This window comes from Rutidosis leptorrhynchoides, chromosome 7 (genome assembly GCF_046630445.1).
Source record: "Rutidosis leptorrhynchoides isolate AG116_Rl617_1_P2 chromosome 7, CSIRO_AGI_Rlap_v1, whole genome shotgun sequence".
NCBI classification, from domain to species: Eukaryota; Viridiplantae; Streptophyta; class Magnoliopsida; order Asterales; family Asteraceae; genus Rutidosis; species Rutidosis leptorrhynchoides.
The window spans coordinates 24252901-24262064 of record NC_092339.1 but is presented as its reverse complement, the minus strand read 5'-3'; the positions used below and the strand labels follow the sequence as shown (position 1 = coordinate 24262064).

General features: G+C 36.3%; 1 pseudogene; it reads left to right on the top strand.

Annotated features, from left to right (window-relative positions):
* Window positions 1-1878: 1878 nt before the first annotated feature.
* Window positions 1879-6115, top strand: LOC139859033 (uncharacterized; annotated as a pseudogene).
* The last annotated feature ends 3049 nt before the right edge of the window (window positions 6116-9164 follow it).

The following is a 9164-nucleotide window of genomic DNA, read 5'->3' as shown; positions in this document are numbered from 1 at the left end:
CGGCGACGGAGTTCAAAGTTTCGGCAGGGGTTTGGATACGTAACACTTGAATTACTGCAGGTATTATTTTTTAGGTATACAGTTCATTTTACAACAAAGAGCCATAAATGATTCTCAGTTTGACAAAATTTCAATTATCTAGTTGAAGAAGTGCTGCTACTATCTTAATTTGGATTGGATGCGACCTAATATATTAATTTGAAATTTTTGTGGAGAACAGGTGGTAAGAGAGAATCAAGTAGCAGTGGTTGTCGATAAAACTTGTTCTAGAAGCCAACACGACAAAATATCTCTAATGTATCTGGGTTTTGAATGTATGGCTTTAAATATATGGCTTTTGTATTCAGAGATTTGTATCTGGATAAAGATTTGGTAACAAAGATTCTTTAATTTGATTATATAATTTTTGTGTGTTAGATGTACATTCATAATTTAGGGTCAAAATGTGTTTAAGTTTTATGGAAGAAGAGGATGAAGAGGAATGAAATTAATTTTATTAGGGTTTATGATTTTGGGATTAATTTGAATATTGAAGAAGAAGACATAATTACGCTCCTCGTCCTTCTAGTTTAATGACCTTTTTACCCCCACATGTTCTGCACGTGATAGGGGGTAACGGCAGGTTTTGACAGAAATTAGACGGAGGGACGAGGGATGTACCCTTTTAATAGTTTAGGGACGAGGAGTGCACAAAAAAAAGAAAAAGGACAGGGAATCAAAATCGATGTAAAGTTCAGGGACGAGGAATGAAATTTTTTCTTTATAGAATGAAAATAATTAAAATAAATTAATTTTTGGGAAAAAAGGAAAAACGGTCAAAAAAAGCCGTTGTGACGCCGACCAATCACACATCGCAACGTGTCCCTGACGCTGTGATTTCTATCCGTTGGAATTTCGACTGACGCCCCTAAGGCGCTTCACCTGATGCCGCGTTATAGGCGTTAGAGGGAGGGTGTCACCTGACATCGCGTTAGCGCGTCTGACGGGGCTCCTCCGACGTCGCGTTAAAACTGGTCATGCAGAGTATAGCTCATTCTGTCCTTATGAAATGCTTGAAACTTCCATTTTATGTGTATCCATTTTGCATAAAGTTTACTTGAATTTGCATCTCATCTTCAAGAAACTACTACTACTACCATATCCATGTCTGCCCAATACGTCAACAATAATATTATTTTCTTATTCTTATAGGCATAACAATAATAACAATAACAATATAATATGAATAGGCAATTATTATGGAATCTAACGTATGATAATATGTTACATTTGGGCAATTATGGAATCTTACGTATTACAATTACCTATAAGTTATGGGTGAAGCAATTGGGTAACATATACGGAGTATGCACAAAAATTACCCATAAGTTATGGTGAAGCAATTGGGTAACATATACGGAGTATAACACAAAAATACGTCAACAATAATATTGTATGATTTGTTACCAAATTAAATTAAATAAATAGTTCAAGCGTATCACGGCTTGAAAATAGTTGGTTGTCACGTCCACAATAATATCTCAGTCTCATTTTCTCATGATTTGTTAAACCATTACCAAAATCATACTCACTCATATTTTAGTAAGGATTTCATGCGGCGTATTTTATTCTTATTGATAATATTGAATTGAAATATTGAATATTGATCAGTTACAATCGTGTTTTCCAAGCATAACTTAATGCCATAGTAATAAACCCGATCTATAAATAAACACATTGACCCCCTAACCTCATTCAAACATCCTAATTCACACAATGTCAATGTCATCACCCACAACCACCTCCCTCCTGGGACCAACAGAGATCCACCAGTCCCACCGGTCCCACCAGTTTAACCGACCTTCGATGGGTGCCTCACGCCCAAATAATATTCCGCCCATGGGTTACACTGAAAACATGTCAGCTACATACCTATCCACCGGTAACCCTTGTCTCGATTTCTTCTTCCACATCGTCCCCGATACACCATGCGCAACCCTCGTTCAGCGCCTAGCGGAGTCATGGAAACATGACCCTTTAACAACGTTAAAATTAATCTGCAACCTACGTGGCGTGCGAGGTACGGGTAAATCAGATAGAAAAGGTTACTATTCCGCCGCTTTATGGCTTCATAAATATCACCCTAAAACATTAGCTTGTAATATTGCTTCCATGGCTGAATTTGGGTACTTTAAAGACTTGCCAGAAATTTTATATAGACTTCTTGGAGGAGCTGACGTAAGAAAAAGAGTAAAATCACGTTCAAAACCAATTGTTAGATGCAGGCCAAGGCAATTTATGGGACACTATAGTAGATGGAAGCCATTTAAGCCTAGAACACAAACTAGAATCCGAACTCGAACTCGAACTCGAACGGCTCGTTCTAAGATTGATCAACAGAAAAAGAAGCGTGTGCCAAGAGAGCATAGGCTATTAGCCGAGAAGAACAGAGTGGAAACCTAGATGGCGGTTGCTAGCAAGATTCGACAAGGGAAGAGGATTGCAATGGCTAAAAAATTAATTGAAAGATATAATCGGGACCCGGACTACAGATTCTTATACGATCGAGTTTCAGATCTTTTCTCTGAGTGTCTTCGATCTGATATCAAGTTATTGGCAAAAGGTGAATTGAAAAAGATCAGTCTTGCTGCAAAATGGTGTCCGTCTTTGAAATCATCGTTTGACCGGTCAACTTTGCTATGTGAAAGCATTGCAAAGAAGATATTTCCACGTCATGAATACCCGGAATACGTTGGTGTACAAGAAGCACATTACGCGTACCGTGTTCGTGACCGGTTAAGGAAACAAATATTGGTGCCTCTTCGAAGAGCGTTACAGTTACCCGAAGTTTACATTGGACAGAACCAATGGGGGTTGATACCGTACAACAGAGTAGCTTCAGTTGCCATGACACTCTACAGAGATATGTTTTCAGAGTACCATAAATCTAGGTTTGAGGAGTATTTAGAAAATTTGTTGGCTATAGTTTTGGTTAGAAGATGAATATGGTTGCTAGCTATATTGGTAAAATGGATGTTATCCCACATAGGTGGGAGGAAGAACTTGGAAGGGGGTGACTTAGTTATAAAAGGAGTGTTAAGCCTCACTTCCAAATTGCACCAATCAATACACTTTAAGTATTTGATTATTTCTTTCTTTCTTACCCTTGTTTGAGAGTTGTATTAGTTAAATATTTTGGAGAGTGTAGTTGGCTTAAGAGAGTCGTCTATATCATTGTAACAATTTGTGATATAGTATATTTCTCTCTTTGGGGGCCGGTGGTTTTTCTCCTGTTTTGGAGTTTCCACGTTAAATATTGTGTTGTGTATTGTTCTTATTTCTTTACTATTATTGTTGGGCTGGGTGGTGGGAATTAGTGAGACCGTAATTTCCCAACAACTGGTATCAGATCGTCAGGTTTGACGGGGGTCTCGGTTATAGGAGTCGGAGTATGCTCTGTGGTTGCCACGGGAGTGGATCGTCCACATCAAAAACGAGTTCTATTGATCGTATAGGGTATCTGGTTAGACTATTTTTTCTGATTCGTAGTAATAGTTGGATTTGTTAGTGGCGAGTTGTTGATTTCCGATTTAAAGGGTCCTGGCTACCTGCTACATCTTTTGGCTATTCGAAACGTGAGCAAAATCAGAGAAAGTGTTGTTTATAGGATACATATACGATGTCGAAGTTCAGTCCAATGAGGTTTGATGTAGAGAAATTTGATGGGAGGATCAATTTTGGCTTATGGCAGGTTCAAGTCAAGGATGTGTTGATTCAGTCCGGTTTACACAAGGCTTTGATGGGTAAACCCACCCTTGTTCCTGGCAGTGATTCTAGCAGTAAGTTCGATGAAGAAGAATGGGATGATATGGATTTGAGGGCAGTAAGTGCGACTCGTTTGTGTCTTGCAAAGAACGTGCTTGCAAATGTGCACGGGTTATCAACGGCAAAGGAGCTTTGGGTTAAACTAGAGCAGTTGTACCAGGGCAAGGGCATCTCAAATCGGTTGTGTCTTAAAGAACAATTTCATACTCTGCGTATGGATGGGGGTTCAAAGATTTCAGATCATCTAAGTATTCTTAACGGTATTGTTTCGGAACTGGAGGCTATTGGAGTTAAAACGGATGATGAAGATAAAGCTTTGAGGTTGATATTATCTTTATCATCGTCCTATGAGCACATGAAACCTATTCTAATGTATGGGAAAGAAACGTTGAAGTTTGAAGATGTTACTAGCAAGCTCCTATCCGAGGAGAAAAGATTGGAAGGTAACGGAGTCTCGTCATCAGAAGCTACGGTACTGTTGTGTTCGGATAGGCCGAAGAGAAACTCTAGAAAGAATCTGACATGCTGAAAGTGCGGGAAGACTGGGCATGTAAGGGTTAATAGTCCAGGTGGAGCTAATCCGGCAAATGGCTCCAAAGATGCTAACATTGTCTCCGTCGTTACGGAGAGTGACGAATTCTTCTGAAGTCACATCATCCTCATGGTGTGTCCGCGCCACCATGAAAAGGGATGTTCGTTAGCGGTTTCACAAATTGTACATGGGCATTGGTTTGGCGTTGATGCAAGGTGTGTGGTGGAAACTGATGTTGTAGCTGATGAAACTTCCAGGGAAAGCCAAACAGGAAGTTGCACCATAACTGTTCATCAGGTTATACAACATGTGCCGAGGTGAAATGCTTGGAATGCGATATTCTAAGTGCTATGCTCTTTATGGTGGAGTATGATAATTCTGTTAAGAGTTATGATTGTCTGTTATGACAATGATTGTCGGGTCTTGACAATATTCGATGAAGATGCAAATTTTATTTCTTGTGTTAGAGATAATGTCAGCGGCATGAAGATGAGGATCTTGAAGTTGTCGTCAAGGAAGCATCTACGTCGGTTATCCTTGCAATGTGGAAGCATGGTTATCTTCTTCTATCCAAAAGGTGGAGATTTGTTGGCTATAGTTTTGGTTAGAAGATGAATATGGTTGCTAGCTATATTGGTAAAATGGATGTTATCCCACATAGGTGGGAGGAAGAACTTGGAAGGGGGTGACTTAGTTATAAAAGGAGTGTTAAGCCTCACTTTCAAATTGCACCAATCAATACACTTTAAGTATTTGATTATTTCTTTCTTTCTTACCCTTGTTTGAGAGTTGTATTAGTTAAATATTTTGGAGAGTGTAGTTGGCTTAAGAGAGTCGTCTATATCATTGTAACAATTTGTGATATAGTATATTTCTCTCTTTGGGGGCCGGTGGTTTTTCTCCTGTTTTGGAGTTTCCACGTTAAATATTGTGTTGTGTATTGTTCTTATTTCTTTACTATTATTGTTGGGCTGGGTGGTGGGAATTAGTGAGACCGTAATTTCCCAACAAGAAAATGTGAAGTCCGGTAAGGCCAAAATTGCGGCTGGTGCATTGCTTCCACACGAGATCATATCAAGTTTGTCAAAAGGTAGTGATCGGGGACAGGTGGCAGAGCTTCAATGGAAAAGAATGGTGGATGATATGGCAAAGAAAGGGAAGTTAAAAAATTGCTTAGCAATTTGTGATGTTTCAGGCTCCATGTGTGGGGAACCAATGGAGGTGTGTGTGGCTTTAGGGCTTCTTGTTTCGGAATTAAGCGAGGAGCCATGGAAAGGGAAATTGATTACGTTTAGTGAAAACCCCAAGTTGCATATGATTGAAGGAGATGATCTGAAATCGAAGACCTGGTTCATTAGAGAAATGGAAATGGGTGCGAATACTAACTTCCAAAAGGTGTTTGATTTGATACTTGAAGTGGCAACTAAGGCGAGATTGAGCAAAAAGGATATGATAAAGAGGGTGTTTGTGTTTAGCGATATGGAATTCGATCAATCTTCAACTAATCCATGGGAGACTGATTATAAAGTGATTAAGAGGAAGTTTAATAATAAAGGGTATGGAGGGTCGGTGCCGGAGATTGTGTTTTGGAATTTGAGGGATTCTCGAGCAACTCCGGTTACAGGGAAGGAGAATGGTGTAGCGCTTGTTAGCGGATTTTCAAAGAACTTGATGAACGTGTTCATGGAAGACGATGGGAGTATGAACCCTGAACGTGTAATGGAGAGTGCCATTTCGGGCGAGGAGTACAAGAAATGGTGGTGGTTGATTAAAGACTAATTGATCGATGAATGTTTATGCATATTAGAGTTGAATTATAAAAAGTTTTGTTATTTATGATGTAATTTGATTGATGGAAAAAGTTATTAATAATTTCCAACATGTTATAGTTTCTTTATTTTTATTTTTTTTTCCCCTTACAGAATCAAGCCATGAACTTAACTATATCGTTTTGTTAATATTGATGAATATACATATACAAATAAAACAACTTTTGGTATACAGATTAACAGTGATAAAACATGTTAGAATTCACATATACAATTAACTATTAGAGTTGACGCACATAGTCTCTCCATTTATTTGGTGTTCTTGTTTATGCTCTGTTTCAGTGCTTGATTGACATCCACATTTGAGTGAGGCCAGAAAAGAGAGATTATTCTCACACACACTTTTTTGATCCTCACACACCAATTTAAAGAAATGGAGTATTATTAGAAGAGTAAAAGGTTAAAATAGATGTGTGAGAATCAAAAAAAGGTGTGTTAGAATCATCCCCCGCCAGAAAACTATGAAGGAGCTAATGTGGGATGATTGGTCAATTTAACATTTATTATCTATATTAATTATCTAATTATCTATGCATACTAATAGACAAAACACTATTTCACTCTCCATCAATAATAACCAAGGGTATTTTGGTCATTTTGCCCTTTTTTTTTTGTCTCCAACGATAAAAGAAGCAACTTTCGTAAAAGAACCAACCCTTTAATGTCACCAAAAGATGTCGAAAAAAATGCTTTTAAAACAAAAAAAAATCAACTAATTTTTTTTTCTTTTTTTTTTCCTCAACGATAAAAGAGGCAACTTTTATAAAATGAACAACCTTTCAATGCTATCAAAAAATGTCGAAAAACATATTTTTTTACAAAATAGATCAACTAACTTAAAAAAAAACGAACACTAAAAAAAGCAACTTTCACAAAAGGAACAACCCTTCAGTGTTAGATGTCGAAAAAAATTCTTTTTTACAAAATAGATCAAGACTTTTTTTTTTAACTCGCATTCAAAACGGAGCCCCCGGCGCGAAGCGAGGGCTCCACAACTAGTTATATACTAATAGACAAAACACTATTTCACTATTCACCAATAGTAACCAGGGATATTTTCGTCATTTCACATTTTTTTTTGTCACCAACGATAAAAGAAGCAACTTTCGTAAAAGAACCAACCCTTCAATGTTACCAAAAGATGTCGAAAAAAAAAAATTTTTACAAAAAATTCAACTAACTTTTTTTTTCTCTCTTTTCTTTCTCAACGATAAAAGAGGCAACTTTCATAAAATGAACAACTCTTCAATGCTACCAAAAGATGTCGAAAAACATTATTTTTTACAAAATAGATCAACTAACTTAAAAAAAAAAAGAAGCTAAAATAAGCAACTTTCACAAAAGAAACAACCCTTCAACGTTAGATGTCGAAAAAAATTTCTTTTTTACAAAATAGATCAAGACTTTCGCATTCAAAACGGAGCCCCCGGCGCGAAGCGAGGGCTCCACAAGGACCACAACTAGTTAAAGCTAATGTACATTAGAACTACCTCTATTCCGAATCCCATTGATGTGCAGCGGGGTGTATATAAAATAGTTATTAATTTTAGCAGGAAATACTATTAAATACGATACAATTTTACACAAGATATTTATTTATTTAGAGAATGGATATACTTAAACCTTGCTACAACACTTATAGGCAGTGTACCTAATCGTACAGTAGTGTAGTTTTTAGTAAGTCCGGTTCGTTCCACAGGGAATCTTTTTTAAACAAAGCTCAACGCTATATTAGTTTACTTTTATAAAAATACAAACATATATATAAGTAATATTATTATTATAAAAGGGGGGTTTTTACCGTTTAATGACCGGTTTGTCGATTTTAAAACTTTAGTCGCAGTTAAAACCAAATGTAAAATAATAAATAAATACAAGACTTAATTTTAAGCGTAAAGTAAATAACGATAATGAAATTGCGAATAATAAAAGTGAAATAAAATAAACTTGCGATAATTAAAAAGTACGATAATTAAAAGTGCAATTAAATATAATAACAATAAAAATGCGATAATTAGAAGTGCAATTAAATATAAAATAAAGGAAATTAAATATGAAATAAAAGAATTATGCTTATTTAAACTTCCGTAATCATGATGTTTGACGTGTTGATTTTAGTTTTATGCCCATGGGTTAATTGTCCTTTGTCCTGGATAATTTAATATGTCCGTCTGGTTTTTGTCCATAACAGTCCATCAGTCATAAATATAAAGTGCGAGTGTCCTCGGCAAATTATTCTTATACCCGAAGTTAAATATTCCAACTAATTGGGGATTCGAATTGTAACAAGGTTTTAATACTTTGTTTAATGAATACACCAGGTTATCGACTGCGTGTAAACCAAGGTTTTACTACTTTGTTAACAATTACACCAATTACCCTTGAATGTAATTCACCCCTGTTTCAACAAGTTTATTAACTATTAATCCAGTTCCGTGTCCGGTAAAATGAATAATTATTGGTATTTATAGATATCCCGCCCACCGTACCCAGTCAAGCGTATGTGGTTATATATAAATACGTCAAATTATAAGTTTGTATATTAAATTAACAAGGTATTGTTTAGTTAATATAAAACCCATTAATAGCCCATAGTCTAATTTCCACAAGTGTCGTTCTTTTGTCCAAACCCCAATTATGGTACAAAGCCCAATTACCCAATTTTAGTAATTAGCCCAACATCATGATTACTTCGGATTAAATAAGCATAATAATAACTTAGCTACGAGACATTAATATAAAAAGGTTGAACATAACTTACAATGATTAAAAATAGCGTAGCGTTACACGGACAGAATTTCGACTTACACCCTTACAACATTCGCTAACATACCCTTATTATTAGAATTATAATTAAAATTAAAATATAAATTATAAATATATATATATAATTTACGTATGAGAAGAAGAAGAAAAAGATGATGAAAATGATCAGATTTCGGTTTGCTTTATAGGGAGTTTCAAAACTGGGGTCTCCGCGACTCGCGGCCATTTTGGCC